At 47.5% G+C, this 14053-nt stretch overlaps 1 protein-coding gene across 3 annotated transcripts in view; it reads left to right on the top strand.

Annotated features, from left to right (window-relative positions):
* MYO5C (myosin VC) overlaps nt 1-14053 on the top strand; it is a 1282854-nt gene that overhangs the window by 373939 nt on the left and 894862 nt on the right. The window lies entirely within an intron of this gene.

Genomic DNA, 14053 nt, shown 5'->3' with positions numbered 1-14053 from the left:
GGGATGGTGAGAGTCCTGTTGCAGTTTTTGTTTACCCCCATTACGGTTTTTCCTTCTCCCTGGAAACACAGTTCATATGTTATTTCTTTCTGCAGTTTGAACGGTTTTTCGATGGCAGTCACCCAGGTTAGCTTTGTGATATGCTCCTTCCAGACTGGTGTACACGTTTTTTCGATCCACTGCAGCTTTTCAGGTGACACTCCTCGTAGCGCCTCAGCTTTACATGTCACTTCTTCATCTTTCCATTTGTTGTCTGTAAATAATGTCCCTTTTATTATAAAAAAACGGTTCTTTCAGGCATATTACTCCTTCCACTTTCGGGTAGCATGTTTTCTCATTCTGTAGCATGTTAAAAGTTATTTTGTGTGCCTGGAAGGTGTTCTTAATTCTGCACAGCGAAAGATGAAGGAGGCATTGGGCATTTATAAGAGGCAATTCTTTTGATAGCAGCACCTTGGGTGTTCCTGAGGCGCGGGGGATAAGGGAGCAGACATAGCAACTCCCATTTGTTGTTTGCTTGGCAGTTGCACTCATGTCTGCATACCATTTATTAGTCTGGTGAGGGTGTCTTGGGTCTTCCATTTTATCTAAACCCAGACCATAATACTTGTCATACTTCCTATTCCCCACCTCTCTTTTCCTTCTACTATTTCTAAGGTATCTCCCAACTTCATGGGCGAGGTGTAATCTAGACCCCCCTTTTCTCACACACCCCTCTTCCCATTCATCATACAGAGATGCAAACTTTTCTGCCATCTCTTCGTTTTCTTCTTTTATTCTATGATGTAATGTACTGTCTGCTGTAGGGGTGGTTACATGTGTGGGCAGGGTAGTGGGGGTATTGTAAAGCCATGATATGACAGAAGGGTTGTGGTCATTTAAGCTGTGGGCATTGTAGTCAGAGACATTTGGCAGGGGAGTTGTGCTAGCATTCATTTTAACACTGCTTTCCTTGGATGGGGTGATTGTTTCGGGCAGTTCTGTGTTATAGCCCCATACAAGATGGAATCCGTCCCATACCAAAAAATCACCTTCTTTTACCCTTTCAGTTGTTTTGGTTTCATTTGTCATATTACTTCCGTCCCCCGTCCCCCCCTCTCATTCATCTCAATAGAGATGAATGCTACGAACCAATAAGTACTTAGGCCAAACAGTATCCCAAAAAATAATACGATGCACACAGACAATCCACATTCATACGAATATCTACAACGTTTTACTATAACATCTCTACATCTAGACACTCTATTGCTATCCGTTGCGGGCTGCCCGTTTGTTGCCATGGTTGTTCCTATTTAAAACATAAAAGTGCATTAAGTATATACATGTAAACATTTTGTTTTGTACTGTATGTACCAGAGGATTATAGGGAGAGAGAGAGAGGGAGGGGGTGGGACGGGCGCAGAAAGAAAGAGAGAAAGAGAGAGAGACATTTTCTCATTTATATTTGATCACTTTTTTCGTATTTCAATCATTAATGTTACCAAGTTATCTTTTTCTTTTACCTGTAAGTGAATTTGTTTGTTAGCATATTAATATACCGTTTACACTTCCTTTTACCTGTACCTTTTCATTCAACATTTTCATTGTTATTGTTTGCTGTTGTCTGTGCCTCCTCATTCACTTCCTCCTGAACATTATTGTACGCCCTCAGTACATCTGTTAAATGTATCCAGTACCGGAGTCCTTTGACCTTGACAGCGGTGGGCATACAAAAAAACGACCTCGTATGGGCCATGGAACCTTGGGGCATCCCACCTACGCACAAAACTTCTAACATAAATGAAATCCCCTGGCATTAGTTGTCCCGCGAGGTTCTGTTCCACAAATGACACAGCTGTGTTCCCTTCTTCCCTTGTAAATGGCGGTGAGAGTTGTCTTGAGATTGCGCGCGCTGCCCTAGTCAGTTTTTTCAGGTAATCAGTAAACTCCTCTCCTAATATGGTGGCGCTTCTGTGTGCATCTGAGTGTCTGCGCAGCGGAGAATGTGCTGTGTGCATTCGTCTTCCCGTCACAATCTCGTGCGGGCACAAGTGGTGGTCCTTACTCGGCTGATTCCTCAGCTCGAATAGTGCAAGGGGTAAACAATACACCCAATTTTTTTTGAGTGAGAAACATAGTTTGGACAATCTCCCTTTTAACAGGCCGTTGATCTTCTCAACAACGCCGTTACTTTGAGGGTGATAAATCGAGCAAAGCTTACGTTTAATCCCCAACAATGCAGTTACTTCTTTGAATAGCTCGTTTACAAAATGAGTGCCATTGTCTGAGCGAATCACGTCGCAAATTCCCCAGCGCGGGAACACCTCTCTCACTAGGAACTTTGCGGCGCATTTAGCATCAGGGCGTGCACATGGACCAGCTTCGACCCACCTGGAGAACGGACATACAACTACTATCATGTAGCGTGCCCCATTACACCTTTCCCCCATGTCTGCATAATCAATATGCAGTTCTCGGAAGGGCCCTCTAGGTTTTGGAATTATCCCTCTGAGTGTCCGTAAGGTCATCCCATAGTTGTATATCTGGCAGGTTGTGCACTCCATTGCTAATCTTGATATATGTTCTTGGAGCCCAGGCACAAACCAATCTTCCTGTATCTCTGCTGTTATATGTTGTTTGGCATTGTGTGCTGGAAAGTGTAATTGCTGGAACGCTAGCTCCACCAGTTTAATGGGCATCACTACTTTACCTGTGTTATTTTGGTGCCACAATAAGTCTGTTGCCGACTGGCTGCAACCCCTTTTTTCCCACAAGGCTTTTTCCTCATTACTCGCTCCTTCCTGCAACTCTAGTATTTGCGATATGGGCATGGCATTGTACCCTTCTGGTAGTTCCTCACTTGCTTGTTGTTGCAATAGGTACTCACCTGCAGTTTCTTTTTCAAAATATGACGCCTCCTTGGCGTCAGCGTCCACTGCCGCGTTTCCCAAAGATACAATGTCTGTGTTAGACGTATAGGCTTGGCACTTGACGATTGCCACCATTGTAGGTTCTTTCAGTGCCTCAATTAATTCCTTTAACAGTTTGGCATGTTGTACTGGAGTCCAATCTGCCCTGTGAAACCCTCTCCGCCCCCACCGGGCCAGGCCACCGTGTATGGTGGTAGTCATATAGAATGAATCTGTGTATATCGTTACTGTGCATCCCTTGGCTGCACGTAATGCTTCAATTAGGGGGATAAGTTCTGCTGCTTGAGCTGAAAAGTGCGATGGCAGGCGATATTGTACTAGCACCTCATACTCACCTTCTTCTAATCTCACTACCGCCATTCCCACATGTTTTTCCCCTGTATCCATGTCAATTGATGCTGATCCATCTACAAAGTACACCTCTCCTTCGGTTAGGGCATTTTCACTTACCACCGGGCCCTCTCCCTTTTCTCCTGTGTAAGTTGCACAATTGTGCTCTTGCATGTCTTCTAATATACATGGTTCTGTGATGAATGTCGCTGGGTTTACTGTTCTGCACCTGACTATGTGGATGTTGGCGCTGGACAATATTATCTATAGGGGGTTGCCCGCTGTGTTGTCAGTGTGCTTTTTGATCTCTCCAGTATTGCGAACAGGGAGTGTTCCACAAATAATGTAACAGAGCACCCCATTACTATAGTGGCGCTTTTCTCAATGGCGAACGCGGCGGCAGCGAGAGACTTCTCGCACACGAAGTGACCTTGCATTACTGTATCTAGCGTGCCACTGTAGTAAGCCAATGGCTTGTGTCCCAGAGATGTCTTTTGGGTCAACACAGCTGTCATAAGAGTCCCTTTGCAGTGGGAGAACAGGTAAAATTCGCGCTCATAGTCCGGATTGGCGAGTACTGGAGCACTTGAAATTAACTGTTTCAGTGACGCAAAGGAGTCACTCATTTCTTTTGACCACTTTATTTCTCTGTTCTCCCGCTGGGCCTCTTTGAGTGCTTGCAGTAAGGGCCTGGTGTATTCTGCGTAATCTAGTATCCATGCTTTGCAATAGTTGAACATTCCTAGAAACGTTTGCATCTCTTTTACCGTGTTTGGCTCTCTTACTGATGTGATCGCTTCTACTCTGTCAGGTATTATCTTTTTGCCATCCTTTGATATCAGCTGTCCCAGGTATAATACTTCAGGTTGACAATATTGTAGTCTTCCTCTGTCCACTTTGTAGCCTTTGTGGGCCAGCAGTGTTAAGAGGGTAACTGAGTCCTTCCTGCACTCATCCTCATTCTGTGTGCAAATGAGCAGGTCATCTACGTACTGAATGATTGTGCTTTCAGCTGTCAGGTTTCCCAAGTCTTCGTGGAGGATGCGATTGAATATGCTGGGACTCTCACAGTAACCCTGTGGCAACCTGCAATGTTCATATCTCTTCCCCCCCTAGTGTGAATGCTGTCAAGTATATGCTTTCTTCTGCCAAGGGAATGGAGAAAAATGCTTTTTTCAAATCAACTACTGTGAAATGTGATGTGTTTTTTGGGATACTGCAAAGTATCGATGCAGGGTTCGGGACTAGAGGAAACTCTTTTTGTGTGACGTCTTTTTAGTGGGCGTAGATCCTGGATCATCCTCCATGCCCCTCCCTTTGCTTTCTTGATCGGGTAAATGCAAGTATTACATGTGGAATTTGAGGGTATTATTATTCCCTGGGCCAATAAGGCACTTATTGTTTCCTTTATCCCTTCCTCAGCTTTGCGGGACAATGGGTACTGTTTGACTCGGGGCAGGATTGCTCCCGGTTTAAGCTTTATTGTGACTGGGGTAACTCCGTGCAACAACCCTACATCATGGGGACCTGTAGTCCACAAGTTGCTTGGCACTAGTTTCATGTCATCATCAAAAAAGGAAGGCGGTGCTCCTACCACTGCCATCAACTGTACAAGCACTTGTCTCACTTGTATCAACATATCACATGGTATTGCTATCTCCATTATTATCTCACTGTCACTTTCTGAGTCAGAAAAGAGATCCTCATCTGACAGATCACGTAAGGCAATGTCAGCATTGATGCACAACACAGTGCGCCATTCACATCCATCTATGTCCATGCCGATTACTGCAATTCTTTTGGCTGATATCTGTACAGCATGCAAATCTAGAGATATTACTGAACCTGGTGCAATGTCTGGGCGTACTATTGGGCGGAAGATGAATTCTGTTGGCACCCGCCATTCTAGGTTTTTTAGCTCGGGTACTACTCGGGCTAGTGTTTTCAATCCTTCAATTAACACATTTGGATTTACCGGCATGCCACGTATCTCTGGTGCTGTTGCTCGCGCATGTGCCACCAGCATTACACGCAACGGGCATATTCCTGGGGTGGAGCAAACTATTACTCTTTCCGTGAATTATATAGTCATATTGAGCTTGCTGAGAAGGTCCCTTCCGAGCAAGCTTATCGGTGACTGTTCATAGTAGAGTAGGGGTGTCCTCACTGTTTTACCCCCCACTGTCACATCCAAATCTTCTGTCTAAGGAACTTCAACGACAGCCCCAGAGAACCCCTGCGTCTCCAACCTTTGGTTAGATAGCGGAAACCGGCCTTCACGTATGCATGATTTTTCGCCTCCCAATCCACCATAGATATGAATTGCTTGTCTCCTCTGCGCCCCTACTAATGGTTCCTCCGCTGCAGTGTAGGTGGTAGATAGAACGGGACACGCAAGTGTTCCCTGTGGGCTGTCCTATGCTGGTTGCCTCATGGCTCCCCCTTGAGTAAAGACATTGCCTGACAATACTGCCACACCACTGTAGGGGGCTGGGGCAGGTGCCTCGTTCGCAACTGTTGCGAAAGGGTTTCCTGGTGTGTATTGCATAGGTTCGTCGTTCTGTGGGTGGCCCTGTGCTCTATTGGGTTGAACTAGTCTTTGGTCTACGTACCCTTGCTCTTGTTGCCTCTGCTGTCTTCCCATTGGAAGGCCGTATGGGCTCCCTGAGTGGGGGTTACCGTATTGTTCCATCGCCTGAAATCCGTTGTTTGGTCTGTTCCTGCATTTTCGGGAGAAGTGTCCCAAACTCCTGCAATTCCAGCAGCTCCCCTGTGCACCTCTGGGACCTTGCCCCACATATCCTCCATTACTACCGTACCCCTGCCCACCCCCTCTCTGACCCCTGTACCCACATTGTCCCCCTCGAGGGGCCCAATCTTGCCACTGCGGACCTCTGTACGGCTCCTGTCCGTTCCACTGTGGTTGCCCCGCTCCTGCCCAATTCGCTGCCATCTTCCCCTGTATTGCTACCAGCCCCTCCTCCTCCTCTTCTCCCTCCCTGTTATGTGGGAGCGCGGCTACTGCTGCAGTGACCTTCACCAGTTTTGTTTGTACTAACTTGGCCTCGTCTGCCAATCTTTTTTGTGCTATTTCTTTCTCACGCTCTTTTATTCCTTTGCAGTGGTGGACTATTATACTCTGTATTTCGGGCCACCCCTTCGCCTCAATTCCTGCAATTTTGTAAAGCGCTTTTTGTCCCTCTTTAGGCAGCCCTCTCTTTATTATGAAATAAAATAATGATGTTGACTGATACCAGGGTGGGCCCGTTTCCACTCTCCACATCTCCTGTATCCGGAAAATGTAATCCATAGCATCTTCCCCATCATTCATCATACATTGCATAACTGACTGTGAGTCTGGGGTGTCTGGAAACGTTTCTCTTAATGCGTCCCACACTCGTGCACGCACTGTGTTGAAGGAGGCACCATCATGCCGGTCACAACCTAGTGTTATCCCCGGGAAACCAGCTTTTGCCCACACTCTATCTGCTTGGTCCCCAACTGCTGATACTAGCAGACTTTTCACATCACCTACCGCCAAGGGTACTCCAGCTGTGTGCTTCTCGAATGCATATATCCACTTACTTGCCCCTCCCGACAGCGGTGGTAACAACTTTAACAAATTGACCTTATCCATCTGAGCCCAGGGTATGTAATTTAGCCTCCCTCCTCCCCTGTGTATCAATGGGAGTTGTAACTTTCCCTTTGTTACTTTGCTTGTACTTACCTTCGTTCCTTTCTTTCCTAATGGAGCCATTCTCCCCAATCTATTCCTTAATCGTCCTGTCCATTCCTCATCCATTGTTCTCCCTAAAGATGCACCATCCATCCTCCTACTTTCTCCTCCCATTGCCGCACTTAATCTCCCACCTTCTTCTTCATCGTCCTCCACATCACACCATAAGTCCTCTCTATCCCCTGTGGCCATTATTTCATCATCAGCATGTTCACTCACCTCATCTAGTTCTATTATTCGCGTGGGCTCTTCTTGTATTCTGAACAATATTTCCCCCTTCTTCCACCCCTCCTCAATCGACTTGTCATGGCCCTGTGCCCTTGGCGTTTGCTCTGACCGGGCAACATTAGTCCCACTCTGCTCACAAATGTTCTTAATTCTTCATAATTCTTCTCTTGCTAATGAGAGCCTGGAGTCTAAATCCTCTGTTAACTTTTCTATATCTACTGTGGGTGTACTTACCTGTCCACGCTGTCTATGGCTCTCATACGGTGGGGGTGCAGTCGGGCCATGGGTCGTTGTAGCTGTAGTTGGGGGCACATATGTGGGGTCACTATACCCCTCTGCGGGCACCGGTTTATTAAGTATAGGGTACAACTGTGTTACTTCACCTGGTTTTCCTTCCTCTATCATCTCTTTATCATCTTTAGGTATCAGTAATGGGTTATCGGTGGTTGATGGCAAATTGGTCCCAAACTCCTTCTTTTTGAGAGGGGGCACTTCTTCAAACAATCTCCAAAGATCTAATATCTCCTTCCTATTGTGGAACTGCTTCCCCTTATATTTAATAAAAATGCAGGTTGCTACCATATCTAGAACATTTTTGTCAAACGATCCCCCTTCTGGCCATATCTGGGGCAGCCCTTCTCCCTTTAACTCTGTGACCCACTGGTCGTGGTATTTTCTGATGTGTTCAGCATACCCAGGTAAACTCTTACAAATATGGGCCAGGGGTGTTTCTGCCCCCATCTATGTGCTTGGCTTATATATCACTATATATACGTACGTATAAAAACCTGTGCGTTTCCAACACCTGGGCAATATGGGAGTGGGTGTGTAAAGCTTATACTTTAAATAACTTATGGGACACATACAAGAGCAAACCACCTTTTGCACACTACCAATATCTTCAGCACAAATATTCAAAAGAAACAGTTTAATTCATTGTGCTTCCCACCTTAGAATGTCTCCTGGTCACACTTACCATGACCACACCATAATCATACACATTTTACCATTCACTAAAATCATCATAACATAGCTACGTTTTGACATATATAATGCATATACAACGATAGTCAACACTATTGACAGTTAACCTTTAATCTTTTTCCTCCCTCCCTAGTTGGCCCCTTCTTTCTTTGTTTGATATGAGGTCACCCTTTTGCTTGAATCTTTTTTATTTTTGCTCAGTATTAACCTATTTTTATTCATAGGCCCAGAAAGAATGAAAGAATAGCAGTTACTAATATATTCACCTTGTCTCCCTTTTTTACCAGACACCTTTATCTTATTCTCCACTTGTTCATATATTTCCAGTACTAGTCAAGATAGCACTATGCGGTGCCGCCTTCTACCCCCTTGCAGAGCTAGGTTCCCGTCTCTTTATCTCTTTTCACCTTTTGATCCTAATGGCCATATGCAAAGAGAAAGTAAAGAAAATGTAGAATAGTTTTTAGTGGTCCCAAAAGTGTCCCCTTTTAAATGACTTCGTTATTTATCCTGCTCCCTTCCCCTACTCCCTTTACGGTCACTCGCACTTAATACTCACGTGCCCGTCTTGAACCGAGAGTCTCCGAACTGGGTCTGTCTGGGCGGCGCTGCCACACGCTCAACGGCCAGCCCCAGCTCCGGCGAGCGGTACTCAAAGGGGATTTTTGAAACGGGATCCCGTACCCTTTCTCTATTGAGTGCGCACTTCTAAGTGTACCAGTTGCCGTAGGCGGGTAGCTTTCCGGAGCAGGCGCACCGTGCGTCTCCCTTTTCGACCAGAGATTTTCATGCCAGAGGGGACGGAAGGGATATATTAAGAGATGTAATCTCCGCATTCGGGGTCATCACTGCACTGAAGGCGAGCGTCCCCAAATAGCACGACCCTCCCCGCAATGAGAGGCAATAATGGACTCTCCCAAAATGGGAATAAGGCTAGGACCAAGTGCGGGTGAGCTTAATGGAAGTTTTATCTAAGTCAAATAGGGCATGCAAAGAACTCTGCAAACTCCGAGAGCGCTCTGCCTGACAATCGCAAAGACAGGCGTTTATATTTACAAAAAGTGTCATAAGAACCTACACACTATAGGGGGCACATGTTCATGGGGATTGGGTGGCGTCGACTAACTATATGTGCAGCTGTGATGTGTCGCTTCGTGGTTGGTGGACAACGCCGGGTACCAACGTGGGGTGGGTAGGTCAGCTGGGCTCATCCGGGAGGTGCTCCCAGGCCAGGCGTGGTCAGTGCCATTGATGGACGTCTTTCTTGGCTTTCTGCCCTAATGGCCATGCACACCCCATTCATTCAATTCTGCAATGTCAGTTGTCCTGTAAATCCTACAAAAGGTTATTCTACAGGTTAATACAACACAGGAGGAATGCACATTGGGTGGAATACTTTGACGATACATCAATACATGGTTACTGTTTTCCTGTTGACTAGGTATCATGGGTCATGGGGTCGGGTCTCAGGGCACGGGGTGAGCTGTCCGAGTTTTAGGTCTCGTTAGAAGTAATGACAGATGCTTTTACACAATGTTGGTGCAATATTAGGTGTCTTATTTTACAAGCGCCAGTAATCTGGGGTGAACTGGTGGGCCATGGGACCTATGAGGGGGCACCTCTGGCCTTTGGTTATGGCCAGGTTTTAATGCTAGGTTGTAAATAATTCAGGTGGCTGGCCGTGGCCATGTGAACTGCGGGGGAACATGAATGCTTGAAGAGGCTCCAGATGAATTGGGGGAGGTGAGGCGGTGTAGCTCGGGCCTTTGCTTTCTCTGGCAGGCTTCAATGGGAAGGGAGGGGAAGTGACCTTGGCTATGCCCACGATGATACTCTTCTCGTATGCTGCAGATTATATTGAAGACAAAGGGATCCGTATAATGTATAATGCTTATTGATTTTCTAAAGGGTTACACGTCTACATCGTTTGCACCTTTACATAGTCATTTCAAATATGTTAACTATACCAACGTTTCTATTAATCACTACAGGGTGAGTATTTGCAAAATTAGCAGCTCTTGCATTATATGGTAAACACGATACGTGAGGTAGCATTAGGGTTGATGGAGCACGCAGGAACAACAGACCAATATGGTTGACAGCAGTAATACATGTTAAACTCATACGTTCACATTTGATTGCATTCTATGTATCTCTTTAAGCAATTTACATGAGCTCACAATACTGTCACGCTTGTGTTCCTTTGCACTCTAGCAGCATCAGTTTAGTCATGGCAAAATGACTTGGTATTGCTCTATTTACATTACCCCTAGAGAAGCACATAATAGGAGGCCAGGGGCACTTGGTGTTTGTACATAACTGAGGAGGTTTGGGTATCCTGACCATTTTGTCAAATAATAACACAATCTTCTATTCTTACAGTGTTTGTAGATTTTGACAAGGGGGTTGTGCAGAAGGGATATCATTGTGATGCATTATATGTATATATATATATGTATGTGTATATATATATATATATATATATATATTTCTGAGGCTTGTGGAATCTGCTTAGATCATATGCTGTGCATAGGCCGACATCTAGTGGAAGCTGCGGAGTATTACAGTTTGTTTTTCGAAATTCGAAAATGGGCGTCGACACAGGCGTGCCAGTAATACTATCCCTAGTGTGACGTCCACTGTACCCAAGATCCCTCACGCGTCTAGGATCCTCAGATTGTTTTTTTCCGCCATACTGGTCGGAAGCATCTTGCGGAGTCCCCTGGCCTTAGCCATACTTTTGCTAATAATTGAAATTTATAATTCTTTATTGACATCCTTCCCCACCCCAACGTCGACCCTCGCCACTCGACGATGGCTGGAGAAGACATCGACCGTCGGCTGCCGCACGACGGATCTGGGCCTCGGAAGGCCGCTGGCCTCGGCCCGGGCCTAGTAGGCCGCTGGCCTCGGCCCTGCAAGTAGGGAGAGTGGGGAGTGGTACATACTCTTCACTCTTGGTATACAGGTACACCTTATCTTATATATTTCCTACACTTACCAGCCCGCTGCCTTTAGGTGCGTATGGAGGGTACCCCTTTCCAATTCTGCCCCAAGTGCAACCGCAAATACCCTTGGGTCGACAGGCACGCCTCGTGCAATCTCTGCTTGCCGAGGGACCACCCCGAAGCGAACTGCAGAGCGTGTAGTAGGTTTAAACCTAAGACACTTAAGGACCGTTCGACTAAGCGTTGGGCCCACCACGCCAGGCAGGCGGCCATGGCAGCGGAGGGCGCCTTCAGCGATGGCAGCGACGCCGTACTTTCGGACGGCGAGGGCATTACGGCGTCGAAAGACAGCCGAGCGCAGGTCCCCGACCTCGGAAGGTCGTCCGGCAGGGCGGCTATGGGGAAGACCCCCGGCGACGCAAGCGCTACACACCCTACACACACTAAGCACACTAAGTCCAACCGAACCTCGACGACGTCGACTTCTCGGAAAAAGGCACAAATAGAACGGTCCGACTCGGTGTCCTCTGGGCGCTCTCGATCGAGATCGCCTCATGACGCAAGGCAATCATCCACTCTTGCCAAGAGTGCCTCGCTCCCTAGACTAACGGAAGTTCGATCGTCGGAGGACGAAGACGACTTCCACCCCCAGGCCGCGCTCCAAGAGACGGAGCCCGCAGTTAACACCAGCGAGGCCCCACGCTCGAAAAACACAGATACCTCTCCCGATCCTCGACGCCAGGCGTCGAAAGTCTCCGGGGCCTCCAAGGGACAGGGAAAACATTTTTCCACGCACGGGGAGGGGGGGAAACAGCGGAAAGCCCTTCCACCCCTGTACGACCATCCTTCCCCCCTAAGCAGACAGACAAATACAAGTCTACTGAGAGATCAACATCCAGCAAGGGTACCCTTGATAAGTCCCCTAAAATGCCTACTAAAGTCATCCCCTGTTCCAAAGAATGGTCCAGTGAAGACATAGACAGGGTCATGTCAAGGATGTCTTCCTTGGCTGATTTCTACGACAAGAATCCAGAACATTTCCTCTCGTATGACCCTCAGGGGGCCACACCCTCAGGTTCCACTGATCCTATCCCCCTAAGTAAAAAGGCCCGGTTCGAAAGACCTGAACCCTTTGAGGTGCAGCCTTACTCTACTCCATTCCCTGAGGGGGACCAGGAGTTTGAAATTATGGAGGAACAAACCGGGACGGAATACTATGCGGATGATGGGGATCAGGAGGAGGGAGAAGATGAGCAGGAAATTTACAGAGTAGATTCCCCGGTAGAGAACGAAGCCCCAGTTACCGACTCGCCAGTCGATAACCAGCCCCTCCTTAATGAGGTTCTCGCTCGCGCGGCAGAACATTTTCACATCGACACCCACGATGTACAGGAGGAAAGGGACTTCGCAGAAGAGTTGGTGGGAGAGAGGAGGCCGGTCGCTCAGACCATCCCTATCCTTAAATCCATCCAACGAAGAATAGATCCGTCCCTGGTGAACCCAAACCTCACCAGAGCAGTCAACCCCAGGGTCGAAAAGCTTTTCCGGGCAGCCCAGTCTGACCCTCTCTATATAAGAGGACATCTTAAACCAGACTCCCTAGTTGTTACCAACACTCGGAAGAGGGCTGGAACACCCTTATCTTCATCAGAAGCTCCTCCCGACAAGGAGAGCAAGAAACTTTACGGGTTTGGCAGGAAGGTAGCCTCAACGTCCGCCTACCAAGCAAGGATTGCTAACTCCACCACCCTGTTGGCCAGCTACAACTGCCATCAATGGGAAGAGGTCGCGGCGCTCATAGCCTCTGCTCCTGAACCGTTAAAGGGCCAATTGGTTCGGATCTCGGCAGAAGGGAGAGCCGTGTCTGGTTGCATATTAAAAGCAACTTTCGACGCCGCGGACAACGCAGGAAGATTGATAGCAGAAGGTACTGTTATCAAAAGACATGCCTGGTTACGGCAGTCGGGGTTCAAAACAGAAACTCAGGCTTCATTAATAGACAAGCCGGTGGAACCCGAACTATTGTCTGGGAAAGCGGTCGAAGACGCACTGAAAAACGCCAAGGACGAATACGAGACACTGAAATCCCTTGGCCAACTAACCAACAAACCCCCTAACCAGAGGGGGAATAGTAATTTTCGTCGCCCACGCGGCCAAAATTCACAAAGAGGCAACTATGCCCAGGGACAGGGTACACAGTGGAACAACAGCCAGCAGTCTACCCAAAGTTACGGCAGGGGTAACAAAAGAGGGCGTGGAAGAGGCAGAGGCAGCCCCAACAAAGGAGGTGGCACGCCTCCACCAAAGCAGTGACGCTCAGTTCAGGGTCCCTTCTCACGCAACCCCAGTAGGGGGACGCATTTCCAACTTCACCCAGGCTTGGGAAGGGATCACCTCAGACAGATGGGTGCTGTCAACAGTGTCCACAGGATATTGTATAGAATTACTGCAGCGTCCCCGGAACCATCCTCCACGACAAAGAGTACACTCCTTAGAACATCAGAAGATCCTTCTCGAGGAGATCGCCATTCTGCTAGAAAAGGACGCGATAGAACTCGTCCCAGGACACCAGGTAAACAGGGGTATCTATTCAACTTACTTCCTTGTGCCAAAGAAAGATTTGACTATGCGCCCAGTACTGGACTTACGGCCTGCCAACAAGTATGTCAAGCCCCAAAAATTCCGTATGACCACGCTACAAGAGGTAATCCCCCTCCTAAAAAAGGGGGATTACATGGCAACCTTGGATATGAAAGATGCTTATTTTCATATTTCCATGCTCCCGGCGCACAGAAAGTACTTGCGCTTCAAGGTGGACAGTCGCCACTACCAATTCAAGGTACTGCCCTTCGGGATAGCTTCAGCACCAAGGGTATTCACCAAGGTACTGGCGGTGGCAGCTGCACACCTACGCA

This window comes from Ambystoma mexicanum, chromosome 11, assembly GCF_040938575.1.
Source record: "Ambystoma mexicanum isolate Mex_15411 chromosome 11, UKY_AmexF1_1, whole genome shotgun sequence".
NCBI lineage: Eukaryota > Metazoa > Chordata > Amphibia > Caudata > Ambystomatidae > Ambystoma > Ambystoma mexicanum.
Note: the sequence above shows the minus strand (reverse complement) of the source record. Positions and strands in the feature narration are given on the sequence as shown.